The sequence below is a fragment of the Tamandua tetradactyla genome, chromosome 20 (assembly GCF_023851605.1).
Source record: "Tamandua tetradactyla isolate mTamTet1 chromosome 20, mTamTet1.pri, whole genome shotgun sequence".
Classification (NCBI taxonomy): Eukaryota; Metazoa; Chordata; class Mammalia; order Pilosa; family Myrmecophagidae; genus Tamandua; species Tamandua tetradactyla.
Window position 1 is genome coordinate 1,864,258 of NC_135346.1, and position 12,174 is coordinate 1,876,431.

Sequence of the window (12,174 nt, forward strand, 5' to 3'; positions counted from 1 at the left end):
ATAGCTCGCGCCTCTCAGGTCAAGCCAACCTGGACCCCTGCCGTGGTGAGGGCACCTGACCCCTTCTGGGGCTGCAGGCTGAGCTCCCTTCCCGTGGTCCTTCCTGGGCCCTGCTCGGACCCAGCAGAAAGCACCCGGCCAGTGAGGATGCTGGAGGAAGGAGGTGCTGCTTAGTGGGCATGGCCGCCTCGCCCGCCCAGCTCCTTCCCAACCCCACAGGCCTCTGCTCGCTCCCTGCGGCCCGGTTCAGTCGCCGGCTGGTGGAGGAAAAGGCTGGGCCCATTCCCCGGGGAAGGAGATGCCCGGAGCCAACGGGAAGGGCAGGACAGGACCTGCCCTCCTGCCACCACCACCTCTGTGACCTTCCAAAACACGGACCCTCGGGTCCCCGCCCAGAGCCTGCCGGGGGTGTGGGGGACCTGCGGGATCCGGCCTCAAATGGGCCGCGCCAGGGGCTTGGTGAGGGGGCGGCTCAGGGGCGGCAGGGGCAGGAGAAGGGGCCCGCGGGGCAGAGGCTCTGGGGCGCACCGTGGCCACCCCAGCTTGGCGGAAGCCGTGTGGACGGAGTGGCTTGCAGCTCACTTCACTCCTGGCGTGTTTGGAAGGCTGGTTTCCAAGGCGGGCAGCAAAAGAGGCGGCAGATGTGCGTGTGCGAGTGTGTCTGTGTCCGTGTGTGTGAGTTTGAGAATGTGAGTGTGTGAAATGAGCAAAGCCCACCCAGATGAGAGCCGGAGCTGCTTCTCCAGGGCTGGCTGCAGCCGGGGAGTCAGCCTTCAGCACGGGGACCCCTCAGAGTCAAAGGCGTCAGGGCTGGGGAGGCCACGGCGAGGAGAAGCTTCTGCCAGGCGCCCACAAGGCTGTGGCATGGGACCGAGATGCGTCTGAGCTCTGCGTCCAGAGCAGCAGTCCACTCCTGTGCGTGTAGCCCCATCGTCAGTGGTGCTTTTCATGAGCTTTATTTCCTGGGAATCCTGTGGCTGGATCCTCTAGCAGTGGAATGAAATTCAGACACAGGGAAGCGAGAGCAGAAGGCCAAGGGAGGCCGGAGAAGAAGGGAGAGGCCGGGAGGCCGCTGCATGCATGGAGGCCGCTGCGTGCATGGAGGCCACTGCGTGCATGGAGGCCGCTGCGTGCATGGAGGCTGCTGCGTGCATGGAGGCCGCTGCGTGCATGGTGGCCGCTGCGTGCATGGAGGCCGCTGCGTGCATGGTGGCCGCTGCGTGCATGGAGGCTGCTGCGTGCATGGAGGCTGCTGCATGCATGGTGGCAGAGGGGCCCAGGATCCAGGGCCACCAGCAGCCAGCCTGCAGGCGCAGTCTCAGGGACAAAGCGCCGCCTGGACGCTGCCTCACCTTGGACTTTTCCTGCGTCCACACTGGGAGCTAATACATGCCCATGGCGTGGGGTGTCCTCGAGCAGCCAGGAACCTAAACCAGGCACCCTGCGTGGTTGCTCGCAGGTGCACTTTTGGTTTTCTCCGGCTGGTGGTCAGCTGGAAGTGGGCGCAAAGCTCGGGAAGGTGTCGCTTATCGACTAGCTCCTGGTTACTTGGGTGGATGGTTCCAGGGGTTGCAGGTGGACGGCCTGGGCTGTTACAGTGGCCAGCGGCCAGCTTCCTGGGTGGATTGTGGCAGGGAGAGGCCCGACCTTCCCAGGCACTGCCCATGGTGTAACCACTCAGTCTCCTGGATGTGAGCGTGCGCCTGTGATGAGCGTCTGGGGAGGGTGAGTGTGTCTGCTTGCTCTCCCCACCACCTCCACCTCTTCCACTCGCGACTTGCCCTTGCAGCACAGCCCGCCCCAGGCCTGGCCCCTCCGCCTGCAGCCTGCACTCGATGAACAGGCCTGTCGCATCCCTTTCCCCAGTCCTGCATCCACGAGCTCATCTGCACGTGTCTGTGGAGTAAATGTCAGGGAATAAATAAATGAATAATTGTAGCAAAGGGGGAAAAGAGGCAGACTGATACACAAGGGAGAAAATAAAAGGGGGAACCTCCAACGGACAACAGATATAAGGCACACACACAAAAGCGCTCACCTTGACACGGGGCTGTTTCGTATAGGAGCCAAGTACTTGCTAATAGCTCCCGAGCTGTGCCTCATTTGAGATCTGAATGATTATAGATGCACAGCCTCGTCCCAGCTCCTCCCGGTTCATTCTAGTTTCCAGACACATTCAGTTATTCCCTTGGGTCTCGCACACCAGCCGTTTGCTGTCCTTTGGCTCTTGCTCACGCTTTCCCTTCTGCATGGGGTGTCCTGCCCTTGTTGACCACATGCATTTTTTCTCCTGCAAGGTCCAGCCCAACCTTCCCTGCTCTGTGAAACCCACCCAGCCGTTCATCCCGCTCCTTCCCCTTTCTCCTCCTGAGCTGATCGCAGTGCTAAGCAGGGAGAATGTGGGCATTCACACCACCTTCCAGCAAAGGCGCTTACCACCGCGCGTTGTGATTGCCTGATTTCGCATCCCTCTCTCCCAGAGGACCACGACTTCCCCAAGGCAGGACCGTTGTCTAATTCTTCTTGTCAATACTCAAAAATGAGTTTGTTGGGCCGAACTGAAGTCTGGGATATTTCGAGTCTCATGTTTTCGGAAATTTGGCACTGCGTGAGTCATGCCCAAAGGGTCCAATCTCTTTGACGTTTCCTTTGAAAGGTTTTAGATCTATAAAGGCAGGGAACTGGCTTAGCCCAGTTTGGAGGACTTTGCACCATGCTAGAGCAGGGTGCTTTGCAGGAAATAACTATTTTCCAATAGTAGAAACTTCTTGAACCATTAAATTGGACATGCTGGAAGCCCAAGGCTACTCATGTCAATTCTGCTTTCTTCTTCTCTCATTCCCTTGCTATAAAAAGAGCCCGCCACTGTGGTTTAATTTAAAATAGTTTGTGACCTGCATTCGGTTTAGTTCAGCTGGTATTTACTGAACTTTGATGTTGGGGCTCAGAAGAGTGCAAGGTGCGGTTCCTAGGAGGAGGCAGGAAATCGTGGTGGGCACGTACAGGCGGTGTGGGATACGGATGGGCGGTGTGGGACACACGGACGGGCCGGGTGGGAAACACAGACAGGCTCGGGGGGGACCCCGGGGTCAGGGTGCTGGGGTGGGACGCAGCCTGGGGGTGGTCTGCTGGCTGCAGAGAAGCAGTGCTTGTGCCTGTGCAGAGTGCTGCAGGGGCTCAGAGCTTGGGCCCTGGGAGACAGTGTTCAAATCTCAGCTCCTCCGCCCCTGGACTGCTTGGGGTAGCTGCATCTCCTCTCTGCCGCTCTGTGTCTACTCCACAGTGAGGACTCAAGGAGACAGTGAGTGACGAGCAGTGCTCAGGCCACGGCAGGACCGGGGACGCGAGCTGCCCTTTGTGTTAAACCGTTTAGGGTTACAGCATGTTAAGGAGGGGCTAGTGGGGCGTGGCCAGGCAGGTTGGTCACGGCTCAGCCTGACTCCTGACCCTGCAGCTCTGCTCAGTACCTCCGCCACCATCCAACGCCCCCCTCCCGCCAGCAGGCAGGGGTGAGCCTGGGGCCTCTGCAGCATGTCAGTCCTTCAGGCTTTAGGTGTTCACCCCTCAGAGGTCGTGATGGAATTCAAACAGACCTTCAGGGAGGGCAAAGAAGAGATCGGGAGCTAGGGAAGTTTCCAGAACCAGGCCTGTTGGTTACTACTGGCGTGACTGCCCCGCCCTGGGAGAGGTCAGCAGCCTGGGGCAGCAGCCAATCTCCCTCCTGGTCCGGCCAGCAGTGGCCCTGGCTGCAAGCTCTCCTCCCAGGGCCTTACTGCTCCCCTCCCCTTCCAAAGAATTCGTGCAGAGCTCAGGCTGAGCTGGGCACCCGCCAAGCACTGCTGCCCCAGGGTCCCCAAGGTTGGCCCTGCAGGTGGAACGGCTGCTCAGGGGCTGCAGGGCTCGGCCTTGCCTGAGGATAGGTCTCTGGAGCCACTGTGGGTAACTTTCTACAGATGGAAGTGCTAATTAAGACATTTGAATTTCTTCCATCTTCTTAATTCTTGGTTTTTTTCCTTTATGTAATAGAGAAGATGCTGCCTAGCTCATTACCAGCTGGTCTGGTAAACACCTAGAGACACTAAGGATATTTTATTTTAATTGCCTGAGCGTCAGGATTGTAGAGAGAAGATGGTAGGGGGAGGGATCCAAAATGAGACTGGGGGAAAAAAACAACAGCCACCAACTCTATAATGAGCGCGTGCTTGGAAGAGAGCCGTCCGCTTACGTTATGGCTTGAACAGGCTGAAAGTTTCTGACCCAGGCCCAGGAAAGACTGAGATTGATTGAGGTGGGGGTGGGGGGCTGTCAGAGCCATACTGCTGCCCGGCTATGAGAGGGAAAGCTCTGAGCCAGTCAGTTAAGCACATTTCTCCTTAATAAATTGTGGCAAAACAGCATGAAAATATGTCTCATTTTTGAAGACGCATGAATCAAAGGCTGGCAGAAGGCCTGAGAGACAAAAGCTGTTTGCACATGGCGTCCTGATGCAAGACTCTGGGATTTGATTCTCGGCGCTAGGGCACAGTGCGAGCTTTCTAGAACCCTTGAGCCAGCCTCAGCCAAGTGGGAGGGGGGTGGGGATAGTGGAGGCTGCAGAGCTGTGAGTCGGGCACAGAAGAGCAGGTCACCAGGTGGGAAAGTGGGACAGAGAAGAGCAGGTCACCAGATGGGAAAGCTGGACAGAGAAGACCAGGTCACCAGATGGGAAAGCTGGACAGAGAAGAGCAGGTCACCAGGTGGGAAAGTGGGACGGAGAAGAGCAGGTCACCAGGTGGGACAGCTGGACAGAGAAGACCAGGTCACCAGATGGGAAAGCTGGACAGAGAAGAGCAGGTCACCAGGTGGGAAAGTGGGACGGAGAAGAGCAGGTCACCAGATGGGACAGCTGGATGGAGAAGAGCAGGTCACCAGGTGGGACAGCTGGACAGAGAACAGGAGGGAAATCTCACTCCCTTTCCAGGGAAAGGGCCATGGTGGGCTTGAAACCCCCAGCCCAGCAGTAAGGTTCCCTCAGCTACTGGCAGCATCTGCGACTCGTAGCTGCGTCAGCCTTCTCCCTCTGTCCCCGTCTTGTAAGAACCCCAGTCGCATTAGCTTAGGGCCCATCCTATCCCGGGTTAGTCTCATCTTAGCTGATTCCATCTTCAAAGACCCTATTTTCCATCAGGTTCCACTCACAGGCGGTTAGAACTTGAACGAGTCTTTTGAGAGGGGCTGAGCACAATTCTACCCCGAACAGGCAGGGTCCCAGCTTTCCCAGCATAAGCTCGGGGGGCTGCGCAGAAACCCAGAATTTCCATTCTGAGGTGGGGCTGGGGACCCAGCAAGAAGGCGGAGGGTTTCCCTGTGGCCTCCCACAAGGGACATCCTGGGCCTGACACCGGCTTGAGGGAGCTGTCCCCTACCTGGTGGCAGCCTGCTCTACTGACGTTTCAGGGGTGTGGGATTGGTGGGACTGGGCTATCCAGCTGGACCCACCACAGTGACCTGAGTCTTGGAAGGTTCTGGAGCCTTGGTGAGCAAGAAACCCAGTGCATGTGTCTCTTGGTTGGCTCCGTGGGCATTCCCCATGACACTGTCCCAGCCCTCCGCTGGCAGCAATCTGCAATGTCCTTGGGCCTTCCCACCCCAAACCCTCTGCTCTCAGCCCCGCAGCTCTCTGAAGGAGGGGGACTAGGACTTCCGGTCAGAGAGCCCTGGGGTGGAGTCCTGGGTGATGTTGGTCATTGAGCCAGGGTAGGAGCCAGGGCCCCATGGGACGGCTGGTTAAGGAGGCAGGACACAGAGGATGCCGGACCACGCTGGAGGGGCCACGCATAGAGGCTTTGGGGCACCACTGTCTCTTCTGCCTCTACAGGTGGCACATCCCCCAGCTGCAGGAACCCCTGCTTCTTGGACTTGCTATAACCAGGATCCGCCATAAATGCTAATTCCGGACCTTTAACCCACAGCGGGTGCATTTATGGCCGAGGAAAACTCATTAGAGCCAGATTGGCTCCCCGGCCGGCATAGGAAGTGCCGTAATGAGCTGTGAAAACTACTCAGGAGCGGGAGACTTAGCCGAGAGGTATTCTCGAATTTCCAGAGGAGGTTTTTCTGCCTAATTTTGGAGGCTACGGGCCAAGGTGTTTCCGGAAAGGAGACTAACGAACGGTATCGTGCGTTATGTTTTGTGACTCTCCGTTGAATCTCAGGGATGGGCTTCTCCCACGGAGGATGTGCCACCGTCCTGGGCCTCCCAGGCCTATGGTGGGGGTAGTGGGGTGGGGGTGGTATGGGAGTGGGGGCTTCTCGGGCATTGGGCCTGCAGAGCCGCATGGGGACGTACACAGTGGCTGCCAGTTGTCCACACAGGAGCTGGCTGCGAGGCTGGGGCTCTGACCAGCTCTTGGTTGAAGGAAGAATGTTAGATTCCTGCCACTTTACACTCTGGAGCCCGACTCCGAAGGGATTACGTGAAAACCAGACCCCATGGGACACTGGGCCAGGGGCTCCCACCTTGTCAGCTGGGATCAGCCCCACCCTGGCCCTCTCGGCCCCTCTCTGGTGCTTCTCTCTCAGGGGCCTGATGCTCATGTAGGGCCTCTGGACAGCCAGGCTTCTTCTCATAGTCCACTCACTGTGGAGGGAACAGGGGCTGACTGTCTTGCCCAGAACTTCTGGAAATGTACCAGCAGTGAGATTCAGCTCCCAACTGGGGCCTTGGTCATGCCCACCCTGTCCTGGGGCTGGGACCTGCCACACATGATGGTGATTCTCAAAAGGAAGTAAAGAGACAACTGGTAGACCCAACCCAAAGACATCCTTGAGCAACAGGACACAGAGCTAGAACAGCCGGTCCTGCCTGAAAAGCTCATTCCATGGGGCTGGGGGCCTGGGTGGTTATGCCATGTCCACAGGGTAACCCACCACCTGCTGGGGAGGGTCGGTCCGCTCTCCAGACAGGCAGGGAGCCACTTTCCAAATGCCACCCACCCCGACTTCCTGCCCCCCCTGGAGCAATGACCCGCCCTCGGTCCAGGTCAGCATGGTCGGGCAGCTGTGGACCAAGCAGCCCGAAGCCATAAGGTCCGCGGAGCGCACGGGTGATGAACCATGACTGCTTGTCTGATCTCATGGACACGTCTGTGCCCTTCATTTCTCAGCTCATAGACCTTCCACCGAGTCTCTTTCTGCTTTGAAAACTTCATTCTCTCAGCGTCCCAGGCAGAGCACTCTGCTGGTCTTCCCTCTGCTGTTGGCTACTTCTTCTCGTTCCCCATATCTGCCTCTCCCTCTTCTACACAGCCCTTAATCTTGAGCCTCAGATCTTGGGACTGAATCCTCAGCTCTCTTTCTTTCTCATTTTGAACTCTCTCCAGGCAAAGCTGTCCTGTCCCATGGCTTTAGGACCATCTTCTAGGGATTGAACCATGCCCCCCACGAAAGACATGTCCAAGTCTTCTTCTGTGTTCCTGTGGGTGTGAACTCATTTGTAGATAGGACCTTTGAAGAAGTCATTAGTTAAGGTGTGGCCTAACCAAGGGAGAGCGGGCCTTAATCCACTATAGTGGAAGTCCCACAAGCAAAGGAAACTGAACACAGAAATAGAAGCCAAAAGTCAGTAGAAGCCAGAAGCCAATGGAAACCCAGAGGAGCAGACACCAGGAGAGAGTTTGTCTGCTAAAACTGATGAAATGAAATATACTGGAAATGGCTTGGCTTTAACAATGGTGATTTACTAACTTACAAGTTTACAGTTCTGAGGCCATGAAAATGTCCAAATGAAGGCATCAACAGGATGTTTGGACTCTGAAGATAGGCTGCTGGCATCTGGGATGCCTCTATCACATGAGTAGGCACATGGCGATGTCTTCTGGTTCTCCTCTCCCAGGTTTTGCTGCTTTCAGCTTTGGGCTTCAGTGGTTTCCTCTCTGAGCTTCTCCGTGTTTCTCTCTTTTAGCTTCTGTCTTTCTTAGCTTCTCTGGGGGCTTTTTTCCTGTTTTCTCTCTGCCCTTTATCCTCTTATAAAGGACTCCACTTAAGACAATTAAGACTTACCCTGAATGAGGTGGGTCACATCTTAACTTAAGATCCTACTCACCAAATGATCCTATTACAGTGAGTAAATACCCATGGGGATGGGTTAAAAGAACATGATCTAGTTCAGTGGTAGAATTCTTGCCTGCCATGTGGGAGACCCACATTCAATTGCAAGCCCATGCACTTCCCAAAAAACAAAGAAACAAACAAACAAAAATTCAACAAATGGTGCTGCAATAATGGGATACTCTTACGGAAAAATAATGAAATGTGATTCCGCCATACAAAGCATACAAAAAAAAAAAAAGAACATGTTCTTTTCTGGGGCACATACAGTTTCAATCTATCACACAGAGAGGGAGGGAGGGAGGGAGGGAGAGAGAGCGAGAGAGAGCGAGAGAGAGTGCACATCATGTGATGGAAGATAACTGGAATGCTATAGAAAGCAACCCCTGCCAGTACCTTGAGGTGGGACTTCTAGCTTCCAAAACCAGAAGAGAAGCCAACCCATTGTGTGGTATTCGTCATGGCAGCCCTGGAAAACTAAGATGCCATCTATGATGGTTAAATTCATGTGCCAACTTGGCCAGGTGATGGTGCTCAGTTATCTGGTCAACCAAGCTTTGGCCTATCTGCTGCTGCGAGGACGTTTTGTGACTTAAATCATCAGCACGTTGATTACATCTAAGACTGATGACATCTGCAGTCAGCTAGGGGGAGTGTCTTCATTGATGAGTGACATTTAATTTAATCAGCTGAAAGCATTAAAGAAGTCAGAAGAGAGAATCTCTTTCCACTTTAGCCAGCCAGACTTTCCTGGGGAATTCATTGAAGAACTTCACTGGAGTTGCCAGCTCATGGCTTGCCCTGTGGAATTAGGACTCAAGCATTCCCACAGTTGAGTGAAACGTTTTTATAAAATCTCAAATTTGCAGATATATCCTGTTGGTTCTGTTTCCTTAGAGAACCCTGACTGTTACACCATCACTAGGCTGATGACCTCTTACTGTATAACGCCAGCCCTGAGCATCAGACTCACCCCACTTAACATCTTAACACATCCCAAACTTACATGTGGTTGTCTCTGTCCCATCTACCCCTTGTTCAATTTCCAGTGTGAGCAAATCTATCAGCATCTCCATCTGGGACACAATCTGCATCAACCTTCCTTGTGGGCTGGGTGGAGATGCCAGCCTCCAGCTCAGCGGGGCAGTACTCACAAATTTTGAACCAAGGCACACTAACCCCATGATAGAGCTTCCAGGGAATGTTCTCACTGGCTCCAAGCCAGACAGTGAAACTCCCTTATTCTCTGTACCAGCACCTCCCACAGGCCACAGAGAAGTGAGATTTTCAGTGTAACCAGCCAGAACATGAAAGGGTCCAAATAGGTTAGAGTTTCTTAGTGTTAAAGGCAAGAAATATTGGCTCTTTCCTTTGTCCTCATCACAGAGGCCAATAGAATGTAACAAGGAGTCATCCTAGAGACCTCTCTCTCCATAACTATCCACATCCAAACAGTTCCTGAATCTTGTTTATTTTACCTCCCATAGGGATCTCAGATCCATCCTTTCTCGTTCTCTCCACTATGGCCATTTGGCCCAGGTCATCATTTTCTCTTGCCTGGATTCTGCAGTAGCCTCTAACTTGTCTCCCGCATCTTCTTCAGGCTCTTCCCTACTCAGAAGCAAGCAAAAGCCCTGGCATACAGTAGGTATTTGTATTAGTCAGGGTTTGCTAAGGAAACAGAACCAACAGGAGAGATCTATAGATAGTATGAGATCTTATAAAGGTGTCTCATGCAACTGTAGGGATGCACGTATCTAAATTCTGTAGGGCAAGTTGCAAGCTGGCAGCTCCAATGAAGGTTTCCAATGAGTTCCCCAGGGGAGGCTGGATGGCTGAAGTAGAGAGGAAAACTCTCTCTTTTGACTGCTGACTTATCACCTCCCCCTTAAAGGCCTCTAACTGATTAGATTAAACATCTCTCAATGCAGAAGGCATTCCCCTTAGCCAACTGCAGATGTCATCAGTCATAGATACGATCAATGTGCTGATGATTTAAGTCCATGAAATGTCCTCACGGCGACAGATAAGCCAGTGTTTGCTTGACCAGACAACTGGGCACCATCACCTGGCCAAACTGACCCATGAACCTGACCATCACAATGTTCAACGAATGCTTATGCAACAGGTGGACAAGACTACTCTTCAGAGTCCCAGCTGGGCACTGTCAACAAGCTTTGACTCTAATGGTGTATGTCATCCCCTTGCTTGATGCAGATTATTGCTTGTTACTTTTGGTTTGCTGGGAAGAAAATTGTTGGGGGCTGTCCTAGTGCAGCCCACCTTTCCCCAAGACCCACAAATGCATCCGGTGCAGGTGGGACAAAATGCAATCTCCTAGGAGGCAAGTGGGCTGCCCTACATTCTTCCTTCATTGTCCTGAGAATACATAATATTTACTGAAGATGGTCTGATTTTTATGGGCTTGTTTTATGACATCCAGTCCACACCCCAGTGGTGTATCTGTCTTTGGAGGGGAGGCAATGGGTTTCTCCATGACAGCACACAAACACGGGAGATGGAGCTGTGTGCAGAATATCTCCGTGAGTTGGCCACAGATTGAGACCTACTGGTCGTGGGAAACTCACTGGAGAAGGTGACTTTGCTCCATCTCTTCTCCATGTGAGTAAAATGTCTTTCCGTAGAGTCTGAGGGAGCCGTGCTTTTGCTGGTGACCTGACACCTGTATTGGAGTGGGGAACATCTCTTTAGGTGTCTTTCCTTCCGACCGACGAAAAATAACTTCTCCTTGTTAAAACTGGAGGAGGTGGATTAGAAACAGCAACTTTGCAGAGGTAGAAAGCAGATTAGTGGGGGTGGGGGTTTGTTAAAAGAAACTGGAGAACTATTGGTTTATTGGTTTATCAAGGGCAGGTGGGAATCACATTGAGACTGAAGGATGTTGGTTACAGGTCTGCTGAGTACGCGGTCAGTGGCTCATGTGTGGAAATAATCTCAGCACATCTTGCCCCATCCTGCTGCTTTTTTTTTTTAACTTTTTATTTTGAAATAATGTTAGAGCTGCAGGAAATTGCAAAAATTGTACTCAGACACCCATGTAGGCTTCCCTAGCCTCCCTCAGTGGCAACATCTTATTTAACAACTGCAGGACAACATCGAATCCAGGAAATTGACAGCTACAACACTGATAACTGGGCTACAGACCCTGGTCCATTCTCAGCAATTAGAAAATGTGCAGTTGACTCCCTCTCTCTTTCTATGTAATTTCATCTCCTTCGCGTAACTGCCATCCTCATCAGGAAATGTTCCATCACCACGAAAGAACTCTCTGTCTACCTCTCTCTGTTTGCATCTTGCTTTCCCTCTCTTCCTGCCCCTGTCCCCCAGTGACTACTGATTTGCCTCCATCTCCACAGTTTTGTCATTAAGACAAAATGGAACCACACAACGCATAACCTTTTGAGGTTGACTTTTTTCACTAAGAATAAATCCCCTGGGACCCATCCAGTTGTTGCATTCACCAGTGCTTTGTTCCTTCCTATTACAGAGTGGTGTTCCTCTGCCTGGGTCTACCATTGTTTGCTCAGTTCTCACAAAGAAAGCTGCATGGATATTCACCTCTGGGCTTCGGCTTGAATCGAAGTTTCCAATTCTCTGAGATAAATTCCCAAGAGTGTGGTTTCTGGGTCATATGGTACGTACATTGTTAGTTTTGCAAGGAACCGCTGAGTTCTTTTCCAAAGTGACTGTACCATTTTATATGTTCACCAGAAATGGATGAGATATCCAGTTTTTCTGTATTTCGCTAGCACTTTGTTTATCACTATTTTTTTTTTTTGCAGATGTAAGGTGATTTTTCAAAGACAGAAACAAAGTTGGTGACAAAGTTCTTTTTGGTCTTGCTACTATTTCATAATGTTTTTTCTATTTATTAGAGCAGTTATAGGTTTACAGAAAAACCATGCAGAAAGTACAGAGCTCCCATATACCTCCTTCTCGCACGTGCAGTTTTCCCTATCATTAACATTTTGCATTAGTGTGATGCCTTTGTTACAACTGATGAAATATTATTATAATTTGCTATTAACAACAGCCCATAGCTTACATTACAGTCCACTCTTTACT